A 16,150-nucleotide genomic window follows, 5' to 3' on the forward strand; every position below is an offset into this window, starting at 1 on the left:
TTGCTGTGTCACGCAGGAAAAAAAAAAAAATCCATAAAATTGGGTAAGAAAATAAACAGGATGGCCGTGGTGTAACACTGACAGAAGGTGGGCTGTGTATGTCCAGACAGGAAGCATACTCTAGCAAAAAGTTCATTTCTTAAGGAAGGAAAAAAAAAAAAAGCTTAAAGCAGCTACTGCGGTTTAAGCCATTGTACGTAAATGCACAGCGTTAAGTGTTGGGGAAACAGTCCCGCACGGAACAGCCACCCGCCGCCCTCCCCGTCGCCCCACGTTTGTCCCGCATTCCCCGAGAACATCCGGATCCTTGGCCCCACAGAACCAATTCTGGAGACTTTTCCCTCATTTAGCTGCTCACTGTGTAACCAGCCCGTCGCAATGCACAGGATTAGGGGCTGCTTGGGCCATGACCTACGCTCACCGTTCCCGAGTTTTATTTGCTAGAAATTCGTTATTTTTACAAGCTACCACTTCTCAGGTTGCTTTTCATGTAAGGGTGCATGGTTGCTCGGCTGATTTCTGATGACCTATGTTTATTTTGAGTAAGAGCGTGTTTGAGAGCTGGAAACGGTCCTTTTTCAGTAAGCTAGGACATTGTTACCGTAGTAAGTGTTTCCACTGCAACCTCAGGCGCCGCCTGAAACAGATTATTCTGACAAAACACGGGTATTTTGGTTACAATCCTGCAAACTGCACAAATACGGCACGTTTGCAAGAAAAGCGATCACGGCCTTGCTCGGGCTCGGCCGTCCTCCCTCTCGGGCACCGGCTGTCCCCGTTCCTGAGGGAACGAGTGGCTGGAAGCCGTCCCTCTGCGGGACCCGACACTCGGGAGCGACAGCCCGAAGGTGCCCTAACCGCCCCGCCCTCGCTGAGGAGAACGGCGAGGCGGCCCCGGTGTTCGGTCAAGGCGGTGCCTACCCTGCGACGGCCGTTCGCCCTCCGGCCCCTGAGGCGGCCGCCATCACCTCAGCGCAGACCCGGGGAAGAGGAGACAAGGTCCACGCACGCCCGAACATGGCGGAGACCCCACAGCGACCGGCCGCGGCCCGCCCGGCTGTCGCAATCCACGGCGGGACGCGGCGAGCGGGAAATTCCCGCCGCTTGACATCACTTCTCGGAACGGCCGCACCACGCCCCGCTAAGCGATATCCCTCCGCGGCCGTGCGCCCTAGCCGGGACTAACTCCCCGCCGCCGTGAACGGCAAATCCCGCCCCGGCCGACAGCTTCGGAATCCGATTGGCTCGCTCGGCCTGAGTGGCAGAGCGCTCTCTCGGTCCCCGTCCGCCATGTTGTGGGGGGGAGCTGGGTGCCGTCTCCTCACCCCGGCCGCGTCCTCGGGTGTCCCCTCAGCCGCGGGTTTGGCTCCGTGGGCGGGCGAAGCCGGCCGGTATCGCCCCGGCGGGCAAGGAGGGAGCCGGGGGGAGCGGGTCCTGTGGAGATCCGGAGCCGGTTCCTGCCGGCAGCCCGGCGCTGTCGCCGCCTCCACAGGGCCCCTGTCTGGAGAAGGAGATGAGGGTGGGCCGGCCGGCGCGGGCCTTGTCTGGAGCAGGGACCAGCTCTGCTCAGGGGTCCCTCTGAGCTCTCCTGCTCTGCCTGGGCACCGTCTGCTGGTTTCGACTCATGCTCTCACAGCCTAGAAGGGCCCAGTCCCCGCAGCAATGCGTTGTAACCCGTTTCTCGTCAGCCAGCGTGACTGATAGTTGACGGGCCTGATCCGTAATCCAGCAGCAACTTGCCAAACAGCAAATCAAGAAAAGAGACCGTGACTGTGCTGCCACGGGGGGTGTCTTAAAGAGGAAAGCCCAGGCCTACAGGATCTAGAAGGGACGTGCTCGCCATCAGCTAGTCACGATAATTTCGTGCATGCACGTAGGACACCTGTCAAGTCAGATGGGCTCTTCAGTGCAGTTTTGACCTTGTGGGACAGGCCGAGAGCTCTGCAGGGAGGGTAAGGTTGCAGTGCTGCAGAGGGCCCGGGAAGGATTTATTATTTTTTTCTGGTGGTCGTCGAGAATGAGCAAACCTGATCAGAGCAGAGGGCTGGCAGGACGTGAGGTTGCCTAACCCCCATGGAACCAGGCCAGGTTGCAGTATAATAATTAATTGTGCAAAGGGTCAGGGTAGCTCACTGCTGCCAAGGTTTGTTGTGCTAAGAGAGCCTAAAATAAAAGCATTTGTGGAGAGATACAAATCCAAGATTTTTAATCGGGGCAAGAAAAATCAGTGCAGAAGCCTAGTCTGCCAGGCTTTCACAGGAATGGCTTTGCTGAAGGGGGCTGCGGTGCACGTGGCCTGGTCTGCTCTTCCGCAGTGCAGCCAGCACAGGGTGTGGAGTAGCTGGGTGCAGCACCTTATTTTGTGTCACAGTTACAATGATTAGTCAAACTTTCATAGTTTTACAAGCAAGTCTTTTAGAAAGATGACCAAGTCCACAGTACACAATATTTGCTTTTTAGCCTTCCTTTCCATTTATAGTTTGAGGTTTGAGAGCCAGTCTGTAACTATCACTGAAATAGTGCTTTTTTGGAGAAATAGTGCATTTAATTGGGAGGTGCTGTACTTGCAGGTTCATGACTCAGCAGGGATCCTAGTTAGTTGGAAGGACCCTATTTTCCTGGTCCTTTCGCAAGCTCCCTCCCTTTAGCCATGTACTGTTCAGTCACTGAGATTTTAAAAACAATTTTACATAGATTAAAAAAATCCCGCCACCAAGCCGGAACATCAGCGGCCTTTTAGAAACCTGCAATGGTCTTCTGTGTTGCATTAACACAGCCAAGAAAAGGCTGGTGAACCCACGACGCTAGCGCTAAGCATCTCGGCAGTGACAAAAGCAATTTACAGTCCATTGAATGTACTGAAGATTAAAGAAATAGCAATAGAAGGGGGAGCTGGGAAAAAATTGCCATGGTTGGCTCAGTTCTCTACCCCTCAAATTATTCTGAAGGTGAAAATACCGGGTTCCATGGTATTTGCAAAAGGCAAACAGCTCTTTCCGTTTTCGTAGCAGTTAGCAATGTATGCCAAACAGGCTGAAAAGAAGGAAAAAACAGGAGTCATGCAAGCAGCAGGTGTCACTCATTGCAGTGGAATTTGCCCACCTTTTTTTTATTCCAGGCACACGCCCATCATATATTGGTTTTAATTTGCTCCAGTTTTCCAGGTTACACTTTAATGTTTTAAAAACCTGAAGAGAAGTGTATTTTGCTTTCCTTAGGTGGCTTAACCTGCCCGTACTGTTCTTACCAATTCTTGATGTTTTTCATGTATATATTTTTGAATTCAAAGTTGAGCAACGCGTTGTCCCCTCAGCTGTTACGCAATTGGAAGTCTTAGCTATGCCAGAAAGTTTTGCTGTAGCATGTTTAAAAATAAAGAGCGCAAACAGCCTACAGTAGCCGGTGAGCTGGTACGTGATGTCTCCAAACTGGTAAACATGGAGTTACATTAATGTTTTATTTTGCAACACAGTTGACGGGAGGTGGTGCCCAGGAGTGGTCCCCTTGCTGTAGAAGTGTACCCAGATGCGCACAGTACAACTTAAGCCTGTTAACGAAGCAGCTTAATAAGTTCATGCTTTGTTGCCAGGACACAGTACACTGCTGGAAAACAATGGCAATCAATAATTGCTGGTTGAGTCATGAATGTGAGTGCATTAACGAGCCAAATTCTTTTGTGCCCTTTGGCCTGGAACTGTACAGTTCATGGAAGCTCACTCTTTAAATCGATTGTATGCAGATAGCTACTGGCATTAAAATAGATACTAAAATACGTGTGTTTGGTGTCATATGTTCACACATAACAGCCTACAATCACCTACAACATTTGCAACGTTGGTGTCCGTGTAGATTTGGCATCAAGGCCGCGTCGCCTCCAGCCTTTCATAATCGTTCTTCCTCACCTTCCGCAGCACCTGCAGCTGCTAAGGCTCGCACAGCGACCAGCGCCGGGCTGCCGGGAGGCACCGTCGGAGCACCAGCCCCACCGGGGCTGCCCCCCTGGGAGGGAGCGATCCCCCAGCTCGCCCGAGCACGTGAATGCACTTGGGACTGGGATATAGCAGCGTATCGCGTCTTCCCAATCTGCGGTGTCTGTCCTGCATCTGTACCTTTGTGCGTTTCTGCGTCATCCGGCAATGCTGTTTCGTTCTCCCAGGCTTCCGATTGCAGTTGCAGACTCCAAAGCTGAGCGATAATCTGAATTGGCAGAGGATGGCTGAGCTAAAAAGAAAGTAGCACCAGCTTCCAAGCGAGCCTCGTGGGAAGGGAGTTTTAGGATACCCTAAAACCTCTCTCCTAGTAGGTAATTAGACCGCCTCAGGGCCTAATATCCCCTGAGGATTTTACAGGTTTGTCAGCAAATGTTTCACAAAAGATAATACAAGAACAGGTTCTTAGCAAAGAACTGCAAATTGCAATGCGCAATTACCTTAACAGAGTAGAAAGGGTTTGTTTGGAAAAATAAGAATCTGTGATGACAGAAGAATCTAATTTCCTTAAACAATGATAGATGGCAGTATGTAAGAAAACAATGTGATAGGGAGTTAGGCAGTAAATTATTCTGACATGAGCTGATATCTGAAAGTTTCTGCTGTCATATCAAATAGACTAGACTAAGAGAACAGAGACTATTGTTAGATCAATTTACTCATTGAATTCAACTAATTTTTTACTTTGGAGATTTTAGAAAGTTGATTTTTTATCAAATCATTTAGGAGATTGACTTAAATTCTTCATGTTGAATCTGATAAATTAACCGAGAATCTAGCATTATCTGCCATCTCAGTGATAAGAATGTGTGTTATCAGCTCTAATTGGACTTCTTATTGCAAGTATACTTCCAGTGTGGGTCAAATACTGGGTTTGCGTTGATATAAGAGTTTGGCACCAAAAGTCTTGGCAGTGAAATTTACTCAGGCTGGAGAAACAGTGTTTCACTCTGTCAAATTATGACTTGAAGAGGAATTAGGTACTTCTATAAAAGATTTAGAGACTCCAATTTTGGACTCTTAATTAACAGCCTAGAGGAACAACAAAGATTATTTGAAATCATTCCCAGAGGGTGATTTCTCTAAACTTTTACTCACTGGTTTTGAAAGAGAAAAGAAGAATTCAGTAGTGTAAGTTACATCCTGCAATTTTTACCATGAATAACTTGGTGTGAAACCAGAAGTGTAATTATGAATACAGCCTTTTATATGAGTGTTTTTCTGTTTCGCGTTAACTGATTCTTTACCTTCCACTCCCTAAATCTTTCCCTCTGTTGGTTTCAGTGGCATTCCTCCTGGCATTACTCATTTCTTGCTTACTCCAGTGAAGCTACTGCTGTTGACTGGTCTTTTATCAAGAAAAGATTGAAACATTGTTCCCATGTGAAAACAACCCCCACCTCCTTTTTTTTTTTCCCAAGGATGCTGTCATCTAAAATGCAAAAATATGCTGCTGAACTGGAATATTTGTGTTCCTCAAACCTCGTACTCAAGATACAATATTTGTTGCCTTTTGTTTTCTCAGTAAAGCTGTGTTTCTGTAGAAGTGTTTTATAGATTTTTCAGAAGACTCTAGTGCAGGCTGTGCGGAATTTGGATGCTAATTGAAGCCTGCGTGTGTCTCGGTTTTTTTGAGTCTATGGATTCAGGGCTTCAGGTTTCCCATCACAATACACACCAATTGCTTAGCCTGCTGTCAAAGTAGTATAAGGCATTTGGAAAATAAGTAAATAAAGAATGCTCACTGTCTATTAAAATCGGTAAGCTTTTCCTACAGACTCATGTTCACCAGCTCAAACAGTAGTTTGATGCATTTGCAAATTGAACATCATGCTTAAAGTAATTTTAGTTCAGACCTGTTTTGCAGCATATTTAAAACTCAAACCTGTTTTTCTCATGGAGACACATTGGTATTCAAGAAAAAGCATATGGAATTTGATTTATCAGACCTTATCATGGTCAGACAGCGATACGGCAGCAAAGTCATATTCAGATGCAGATCAGCAAGAGCCCGTTTCATCTGCACACAACTTATGTGCCTTGACTAAACTGGTTTGAGAAATAGAAAGTAATAAATGTGTCCAGCTACAGCCGACACTTGAGGTTAATGTGCCGGCCTTTGAACTGCGGTAGGCAGCTTCTGAGAAGAGGGCAGGCAGCAGCAGTACCATCACCAAAAGGACAGGCCAGTCCTTCCTCCTCTGGGTCAAGGTTGCTGTTCCCATAAGCAGGAGGCAGATCCTGGGCTTCTGTGGGTCATGTGTGTCTACGGCATGGACGTCACGTGGTCGTGAACATCTGGAATCATGTAAAATTCAGGCAGGCAGATCTGAGAGGGTGTAACGATTGCTTTGCCCTGGTGTAGATAATGACCCAAAATGTGCAACAGTGATAAGATGATGTCTCTGCTGGCAAGGGGTGCTGAGAAGCAGGCATTTTCTCCTATATCTCAGCTCTGACTTCGCACTATTAGGTAATACCCCAAAACATGGAAGGGTTTTACATGAAATAACAGGCTCTTTCATGTCCCTGAGGTGTGCTGCAGCTTACAGTCAGCTGCTCCAGGCAGAGCTGACACCACAGGAGCAGGCAGTGAGCTATGCTCTCCCCATCCTTCATGGCAACCCATCCCTGGAAGGTCAGCAATGCCGCCAGCCAGCTTTGGGAATGGGGGGAAATGCACAACCAGGCTTGATGTTATCCCCACCGGCTGGTCACCATGCACTTTAAAGAAGTGATAAGCTCTGCATGCGTGCCTATACAAACATCTGCTTCAGATCCATCCCGGGGAAGTTACCGTGGGTCTGATCGTATTTCCACCTGGAGGTAAGAAAACTGGGAAAACAGCAAATGGGAGAGCGTGACATCGAGCACGGGACAGATTCTCCAAACTCTCAGCACAGCCCCTTGCTTCAGTGAGAGGCTCTTGCACCCTGCATCATCGTGACGGTGAAAGACCTGAACTGGGAACGTGCCTGAGTTTGTCCTTCGTGTGCTGTCCTCCGGTGCCGACTCTCCTTGTGTGCAGATGTGGTTCTCGCAAATATGTCACAGCTGAGCAGGCTGGTAGCTGTAGGCGTGTGAACAAGGAGGTGTAGGCTCAAGGTGTTAACCTGGAGTAAGTCACAGCAGAGCCGCTAGCCCAAAGCACGAACAGAAGCAAGCACCAACAGGATGGAAAAGAACAGGCTGTGTCCTGAAGGGCATGCATCAGAGACAGATTTAGCTCTGGTTCATGCAGGAGGATATTTGTCACTATGAGGAGAGGCCTAAATTATTTTTAGGGGCTGCATCATGAGTCTGCAGCTTTAAAGGACAGAAAAAGAAAGATGAAGCTGGCTTGTTTGTTGAGGGCTTACCCTGCTCTCGTGGAGCAGGACGATGCACGTGCAGCCCAGGGAGTGCATGTCGGTACATACAAGCCACCATGTGCTGCTGCTGCTGCAAGGTCTGGTTTTATTTCTAGTAGCTGTGACGCTTGCAGTCTGCAAACCCCAGCATCACACGTGCTGTCCTCATCCTGCGCCATGCAAACAGCAGTCTAACTAGCAGACCAAGCCCAAGCGAGCGCTGCCTAGCAAAATCTGTTTAAGATTGAATGACTTTACCCAGGAACTGCCTAACGGAGGCATGCTGTATAGGCTCAGGTGGCTTCTGCCCATCCAGATTGCGTTAGCAGCCCTGGTCCAGCCACAGCAAGATGCTTCAGTCCGACATCCACCTTGCTCTGCAGCAGGAGGTAAAGGTGACTTTCCCAGCCTGACTGCAGCATTGCCGTCAGCCCGGCCGGGCTCCTCGGGCACGGTGAGGTTGTGGAACATGTTTGCGAGCCCGAGAGAAGCTCCGTGCCACGGCAGCGAGCGCGCCGAGGCCGCAGGACCACATCCTGCTGGGGGGGGGGGGGGGGGGGGGGGGGGGCAACCATCTCCTGAAACATTATCTGATAGACTGCAGGAGCAGCTGCACAGCGTAGAAAACATCGAGCTGCAATCAGCCAGCAGTTTCACCAGGTGTTTCCCCTACAGACAAAGATACAGTCAGTACAGAAATGCTTAAATCTCATGTAAATATCAGGCAAATCTTTCACTGCTTCATCCATTTGCATATTTGTAATTACTGAACTGTGGATCAGCACAAAATGAGTGTAAGGCAAGGTTAACGACAGCAGCGCTATCGGGTCACGCAGGAGTTACCAGAAAGGGCTCTTGGGCTGTTCAGAACTTCTCTGAAAGGGCTGCGAGGGTTACCCGAGGGGCTGCACACCCTCTCCTGCTCTGCGGCTCTTTTTTTTTTTTGCAGCAAGAACTTCCACTGCTCTGTTAGCCTGAGGAGGAGCCCTTTGTCCGTGTATTATAAAAAGCTGCTTTTAATATTGAACAAGTTGTTATTACCACTAGCATCCAAGTATGAAAATAGCAGTTGGCGAACAGAGGAGGGCATAGAGTAGAGAGGTGGTAGCACTGGGGCAGAGTTAAATGTGTCAGCTGGCTGCCTTCTTTCACTGTAGGAATTGCTGTAACAGCCTGCGAGCTGTACAAGCATTTTTTCATGGTTTCACAAGCTTTTTCTGCCTTTAAAGCTTTTTCAAGTGTCTTGTTAACCTCAAGAGCTCTTTTATTCTATTTTTTCTTTCCCAGAGAATGATTCAAAGCAGAAAGACCAGGTCCATCAGGTCCTTGCCTCTTCATCTCTGCTGCTCTGTCAGGGACATTATTTCTCCTGCAGCATCTAAGAGAAATCTCTACTGAGCTCTGAGTCAGTGGCAAGTTTCCCACTGATTGCAGTAAAGCATGAAATTCTGTCCTTATGGGCATAGTGGGGCAGCTTAGAAAAATAGCACAGCCTCTTAGAGTTTATATATCACATTACCAAAAGTAGCTCACTGGATAAAGTAGAAACTTATTAGAAAGACACCTTTAGCACTCCTGGCAGAAGGAGATGATGCTAAATATGCCGCCAGTCATTGGAGCTTGTGATCTGAGCTATGTGAAAGCTCATATTGTAGCTCACGATCCAAGAATGTGAAAGAGATTTTAGTAATATATCTTGCTAGTGGTTATTGGACAAGCTTCACTATACTCTGTGAGGTCAATTATAAGCAGAAATTTAATTCCTCTAGCTATTTACCAGTGGTGAATTTGAGGTGGCTTTGTTTATATAAGACAACTGTATCCATGGGCTTTTGTAAGTGGTTGTTTGCCATCTAGTGGGTTAATGGGATTTTGCAGAAAAGTGTTAGGACAGTTATCTTTGTGCCATCCCAGGTCAGGCACAGCAGGACAGACGGAGAAGGAATGCTGAGATACCAAGAGCCTCACTAACAAAGGGAGAGGAAATTAAATGGATAATATACGGGCAAGATTTTCCTTACTGATATAACCAACAGCAATATTAAATACACACAGATATTGCCACTGATAGACTACAAGTCATTTGCAAATAAAAGAAACTGGTAATTTGAAATAATTAATTATAGCTGTCATCAATAAGCTCTCTGTCCCCATAGCGCTGAGAGAAAACTGGCATATAAATGTACGCAGGGTGTACATTGCCAGGGTGTACTGGCATGTAAGTGTAGACTGGGATACCAACATCCCAGAATATTTTCAGTGCCAGTTAGTTAGAAACAAGGGAAGACTTGAAAATTCACGTTAGCAGGTCATTTATGGGTGTAGGTGGACACATCTTGTTCAATGATTGACATAAATAGGGATTTCTACCATTATAAGCAAAGTTCCCCCATACTGTACAGTGCCATATAATAGAGCAAGGCTTTTGTTTAATATAATTCTCCTTTTACTCAAGATAATTGAATAATTCTGTCACTTATTTTTGGAACAGATCACAGCCTGAACTAGGAGATTCTTAAAGATGCTCTAAGCATTGTCTAGTTTCTGGAAAGACTGACAATATAATTTGCTAGTATTTCCCTAAGTTAATAAAAAAACCAGGTTTTGGCAAGCATATGTAATAATAATACATGGGTATCAAATACAAGTGAGTAAACCCCTTCCTATGTTTTTTGTTGTTGTTTTAAGTACAGGCATGTTCTGATGCAGCAGCAGATATTCTGCAGGTGTTGCAAGGATTGCTGTGCAGGAGAGCGCGGTGAGGCCTCAGTGCCAGCCTGGAACTGACACTCTCCAAGGGGACTGCAGCCCAGCGCCGGTCCCTGAAGCACCCGTAGCGAGTGTGGGAAGGGGGTGGTCGGGCACCGCCAGCTGGGATGCGGCACCCTGCGGCTTGCCAGCAAAAAGCCCTGAACATACAGGCAAGTCCCAGGCCCCCTTCTTCTTTGCAACTCATTCACAGCTGCTATCAAGCATCCTCCCAGCCCTGACCCCCCCCGAGAGCCCCGCGTGTCCTTTCTTCCCCCACAGTGCTCGCTCGCCAGCACTCACGCGCCCCGAGGAGGGTTGGGTGCCCCTCTGGGATCCACCGCTAGAGAAGGTGAGCGGGACAGGCTCCGTTTTCATCTTCGTTCCTCTCGGATGGAGCTGCACCAGAGACAGAAGTCCGGGCGCCCAGTGTCACGGTAGGGAGAGTTCAGCCCACCGGACTGCCTAGAGCGGGTCTGAAGTACCCCCCTCAGCAGGTGTACCGAGAACATCAGTTCTCAGCGCCCGCTCCCCATTACAAGCGTTACGTGCTCGCTAAGGCGGACATACATGGCATCACCGGGCCAGAAAGGCTAGAGAAGGGTGGGGGAGTGGGGAGGACCCTGCACTTGCTCCTAAGCACATCTCGTACCTTCTCCAACGACCACCTCAGCAGCAGCTCGACATTGAGCGCTACGGCAGGAAAAGTTAATATTCCCCATTCCTTCCCCAAGGGATTCACCTTTCCACTTGCATCAAACTGGGCACAAGCAAAGAGGTTTGGCCCGAACCATAGCTCTTTGTTATAACGAGGGTAAGGCAGAAAAGCAGCAGCCTGGCTCTGTACCCCTGTGTAGGTGGCCCACTGACAGCATCCCTCTGTGTTCAGAGGGATAAATACACTGCCTTGAAATATCAGGCTATTTTCTTATGCAGCCCTTGTGTCCACAGGTAGTTCAGTTTCTTCTGTGCTAGGCACTTCGCAAAACGGATATCCTATTTCATTGCCAAGGGAGCAATCTCTGCAAAGCCCTTTCCTAGACTTCAGGTGAACTTAACAGTAAATTACTGAAGAAATGCTTTATTATAGGGCCTTCTACCCAGCAGGAGGCAGCACTTTACTACAAAACCAACCAAAACTTAGGCACAGTTGTGTTTGACCTTAGGTAAAACTAGATTTTGAAGTGAATTGAACTGAAAAAAAATCAAAATAACACTCATCTTATGCTTGTCTCCAGTAGCTTTGATAGACGTTTGTACAGAAGTTACTGCAGTGGATCCTGCAGTACTAATCCTCCACCTAAGCAGGGGAGGGTGGCAGAAGGCACTGAGCCAGCTATATGGAGAGGGTGGGAAGCTCAGGGATCTTTAGAATGGAAATTCCACATTTATCCTGCATTAGTTGCAAATAGGACTGTACTAATAATGGATTATGTCAGATTCAAAATGTGTTAATTTTGATTTTGTGGCCCTTTTGGGCTGCAAGTATTACCAGCAGAGTTGGAAGAAAGACCTTTTGACTTTATTTTGCAGCAGAACAAGACTTACGCTGATTCTACGCTCTCTCAAAAAATGCCATACATCTGCTTTGGTGTTACACTGTAAACCACAGAAGTGATCAGCATAACTCAACTGTTCTCTCTTAAGCCTATTTGCATACATCATTATCAAAAGAAAATTCACAATTTACTGTAATTATCATTTTTACTGCACTGGAGCTTAATAGAAGACCTAAATGATTCAGTCAGCTGAAAGCATCAGAGTCTCAACCATGTATCTGTATGGTTCTGATTCTCCCACACCACATCAAGATAACCAATATGGGATTTCAGGTTGGATGTATTTCACAGGCTGTGCTCCCCCAAATATTTCCTCCTTCTCTCTAGTGACTCCAGAGCAGAGTGAAGCCTCCACTAAAAGCCTTTGCTCCTTTGAAATAACCCACCGTGCGCTCAAAGCTCAACGCATGGCACGGCTAAAAACCAACCGTCACACACTCTCCCGCTTCCCTTGCGCGGCCAGAACAACACTTACCGCTGCTCAGAGCGCCTGCAAACACAGCCCCGCGAGGGGATGGGGTCAGCTGCGGTATCGCCTCTAACTCCAGAACGGCTGTGCCGGATCGGACCAAACGTCCGCGCTGCTCAGCATCCTGCTCCCGGCAGCAGTAGGACTCTTTTGAAGAGTCCAAGACCAAAGCAGGCCACACAACGGCTTTCTTCAGGTGATCACGCAGCTTCCAGCAAATTCAGGAGCCAATAGACTTATACTTTTGGGTGAACTTTTCCTGCTGAACAGGTCTGTGAGCCTGCGTGAAATTTCACCCTCCAGCACGTGACATGACAAGGAAGCCCTGAGCCACCGCTACCACCACATTCTTGGATCACTAACCAGCAAACCCTGCTCACACTCTCCATACCCCAGCTGCCACGGCCACCCATTTTATAGCTCTCTGCCACCTGCAGCTTATTACCTAAACCCGGCAGCTGGTTCTCTGTTAGCTCTGTAAGCCCAGGCGCTCACCTCCATACCCACCTCAAGTTCAGTTACTCCGTAGGAGGTGAGAAAACCTGGTTTGCTCAATCATTAATGGGAACTTTCCAGACAGTTTTGGCAAAGTCCAGCTGACCGCTTTGCAATGGCGTTTTTCCCAAGTCCCATTTTGGGATGCAGCTATGATTAAGGGAGAGTGTGCTGCGTAAGCTCACACATCAGGCCAAATAAATGAAAGATGTCTCCAATGGGCCATCCCGGGGCCCGTCAGATTTTAGCCTGCCTTAACAACCCATTAATATTTAACAAGCTGCTGAAATCCACGGGTGGACAAAAGGCATTTCTGGCATTTTTGGACTTCATGTCGAGCTCTATTTGTTAACCCGATATGTAATGATCAAAACAATATGCATACATCTAGACCTTTCCTAAAATTACCAGGCCCGGTGGGAAAGGCAGTGAATCCATAGTGTTTGCTGACATTCTCTGCAGGAGGCAACTTGTTACACCAGCAGCCTCGGGTGCGCAGTAAATAACTTTGCGGTGCCTATGCCTCCTCGATGATTTACGATGTACACAGAGACACGCTCCATCTAGTCACATCCCACTGAGATTTTGCTCATCATTTTCTTATTCAGAATTACATGAAGGTCCATGAAATGTCTTCCTTCCCTCTTTTCTCTCTCTCTCTTCTCTCACCTCCTACAGCTTCATACCCGACACCATGCTGTTCTGGGGGACATCTGAGATAACTCAGGTCCTAGCAGCAGCGAACCTCTACCATGGGGACACTCATCCCATGGAGACTGTAAAGTTGGTAGAAAGGAGCTGGAAAATTCAAACCACTGTTATAGTGGGAACTCCTCACAGGCTGGTGGGTCACACAAAGTGCCATCAGTGTGTGAGACCTTCTGCCAAAGATGCCACGCTGCAGACAAGCGTGAACTTTGCTTATCGCCGGTGCCCTTGCAGTCATCTACCTGCTTGGTGGTACCTTCTGAAAAGCTACATGGCAGCGGCTTCTGTAAGATCCGTCCTACAGACAATGTCTGCGTATGAATAGGAGTCTCTGCCAACGGATTTGCCTGATCTTTCCTAAAACAAATAGGTGACCGCTACGTTGCACTTTAATCCCACGTGTTCAGGTGCTCACTTTCCCATTGCCTCCATTAATCACAATCCAACCTTTTAGATGGAAAGAACAGACATGAACTTTTTCAAAGAAAAATGAAAAGAGGAGTGGACTAGAGAAAGTGACTGATATAGATGCAGAAGTGGAAAAAAAGGTCTTGCTGTATTGTTATTAGAGCCACAGATTTAAAGAAAGGAACATTGAAAGGAAGAGGCAAAATATAGCATACACAAAGCCCTTGAATGCCGCTCACAGCCGTTCATCTGGTTGAGGCTCTTTGGGTAAGGCCAGGTTTACAGGACTGGCAGGTGACAATATTTTAACTGAGATGGATGTACATGGTGAATTCTTCAGGAGCTGTGAAAGTTTAGAAGGCCCATTAGCTGCTTTGGGGGGAAAAAAAGACCTATTTTGCTTGTATTTCAACGGACCTGTGGGCTAGTTTGCCATTACACTGGATGGTATGAGACTATGTGCTGCTCCTTCTGACTGAAAGGGTCAGAAGAAATAAAAGACAAAAACGTCCTGAAGAGCCTGTTGCATTTAAATGCTTAGATACAACTTTAGATTTCAGATAAGCCCAATGATCTTGGGCCATCTTCCCTTTGACTCTTCTGCAGTAAGTCAAGGAGCTCACGTACCCGCTCGATGTGCCTGCCGCTCTTGCTGTGAATGCCCCAAAAAGCTTTCATAGTGCCTGCTGGGCTCGTGTATGGAAAAGGAGGCAGGAAACCTCAGTGCTGGACAACTGAATTACTTAGGTGCCTTCCAGTGCCTTCATGCAAATTAGAAGATTTGCAGATGAGGACGTTGAAACGATCAAACAACACACAGTTAAACAGTGGAACTCAGGATGTTGTGGACGTCAAGAGCGTGGACGGCTTTAAAAAGGATTGGGCAAAATCTCGTTATTAAATGTAGCGTTCGGGAAGAAGCATCTGGTGTTAGAGGTCCCTGAAGCGTCATAGTAAAGAGGATGGTGCAGAGAAGGGGTCACTCGATATTTGTTTTCTCCTATGGTCTCCTTAAGCATCTGCTACTGGTTGCTGTCAGAGGCAAGATGCTGGGCAGCTGGCTTTCGTCTGAGAGCATTGATGCACCCCATCACAGCCTTCCCTCCAGTTAACAGGCTTATGGGCTTTATAGTTTAGTACCAATACTGGTATTTTACACATGGGTTTTATTTCTCATTTCATAATATTATGTACAACAGGCTGCTGATAAAATCGTAATGTTTTCCATCATCCTTCCCCACCCCCATTGCATTGCCCTTGTCAAAGACAATCAGAGCAGCAGGAGGCTGCGAGTGAGAAAGTGAGCTGCTGTGAATATGGAGAGCTAATAGATAGCAGAAAGGGAAGCCCAAAAGCAGAAATAAGCTTTTTGAAGAGGGCGACTGCTTTTCACATGCGTTCCCCTTGGTGATTAAATGGACCAGGATACAGCCAGATGTGAAGCACTCAACAGAGCTGAAACAGTTTGCAAAAGATCATTTTCAATACTCGACTTCCATTCAGTTTGCTGCTTTTTGTTTATCCACAAAAGTATCTGGAGGGTCGCAAGGTGTTTACCAAGCTATTGATGAATTCTGGCTGGAATAACTTTGCACCGGACAAATGTTTTTGCCTATCCAACAGTTACTATCTCTTTTTTTTTTTCCATCCATCAGCATCAGCCATTCTGTCAGGAAGCAGAAGCAACAGCAAGTGGCCAGTAGTATGTTTGGCAAAGTGAAGAGTGTCAAGTAATTAGTCCCCTAAAATTATCAGACGTGCTCAAGGTAGTTGCAGGTACCCTGCGCTGAGCTCTAAGCAATTCTGCCACCCACCTACACTCGTAGCATCCGAACGACTTCGGCTGATGCAATGAGATGAAGGCGGCTCCTGCGGCCCCTTCTTGCTGCTCCCACGTAGCAGGAAGAAAGGTGCTCCCAAATCTTTGGCCATCGCCCCATGAAGCATCGCAGGGCTCCGACGGCTCTAACTTTGGCATAAACTCAGCAGGACACCTCGGCGGTGCGTCAGTGAGCTCTGCCGGGGCTCAGGACTCAGCCCTGGTTTTGGGGAGTATTCTCAGTGTTGTGGAAGGCAGGGTAGCCAGCGGCTCGCAGCTAAGCCAGCGCTTAGGTTATGGACGTGCATCTTTCAGAGTACCCAAGGCCTGAGCCTTGGGGATGGAATTTAGGTTTGTCAGAGGCCTTGTGGTATTTTAGACACATAATTTACCTCTTTTATTGACGTAAGGCATCTGCCTGGTGCGGTGCCATCAGGACTAGTCTCCGGACACCCAGACGTGGAGCAGGAGTACTGTGGAGCTCCTCTGAAGTCCTGTTTGTCCTGCTGGTGGAAATCTCAAACTGGCTGGACCCAATTATCCTGGAGACATATCGTGCTAGATCCAGATCTGCAAGGCATGTGGTGAAAACACAACGAACCCGA

At 47.6% G+C, this 16,150-nt stretch overlaps 1 long non-coding RNA gene across 1 annotated transcript; it reads right to left on the minus strand.

The window, feature by feature from the left end:
- Positions 1-131: 131 nt before the first annotated feature.
- LOC115346963 lies at positions 132-1,014 on the minus strand. The gene is made up of 2 exons (XR_005933477.1): positions 922-1,014; positions 132-637 (listed from the first exon to the last, which is right to left on the minus strand). It is a non-coding gene; the product is annotated as an uncharacterized LOC115346963 (long non-coding RNA).
- Between the last annotated feature and the right edge of the window lie 15,136 nt (positions 1,015-16,150).

The sequence above is a fragment of the Aquila chrysaetos genome, chromosome 10, assembly GCF_900496995.4.
Source record: "Aquila chrysaetos chrysaetos chromosome 10, bAquChr1.4, whole genome shotgun sequence".
NCBI lineage: Eukaryota > Metazoa > Chordata > Aves > Accipitriformes > Accipitridae > Aquila > Aquila chrysaetos.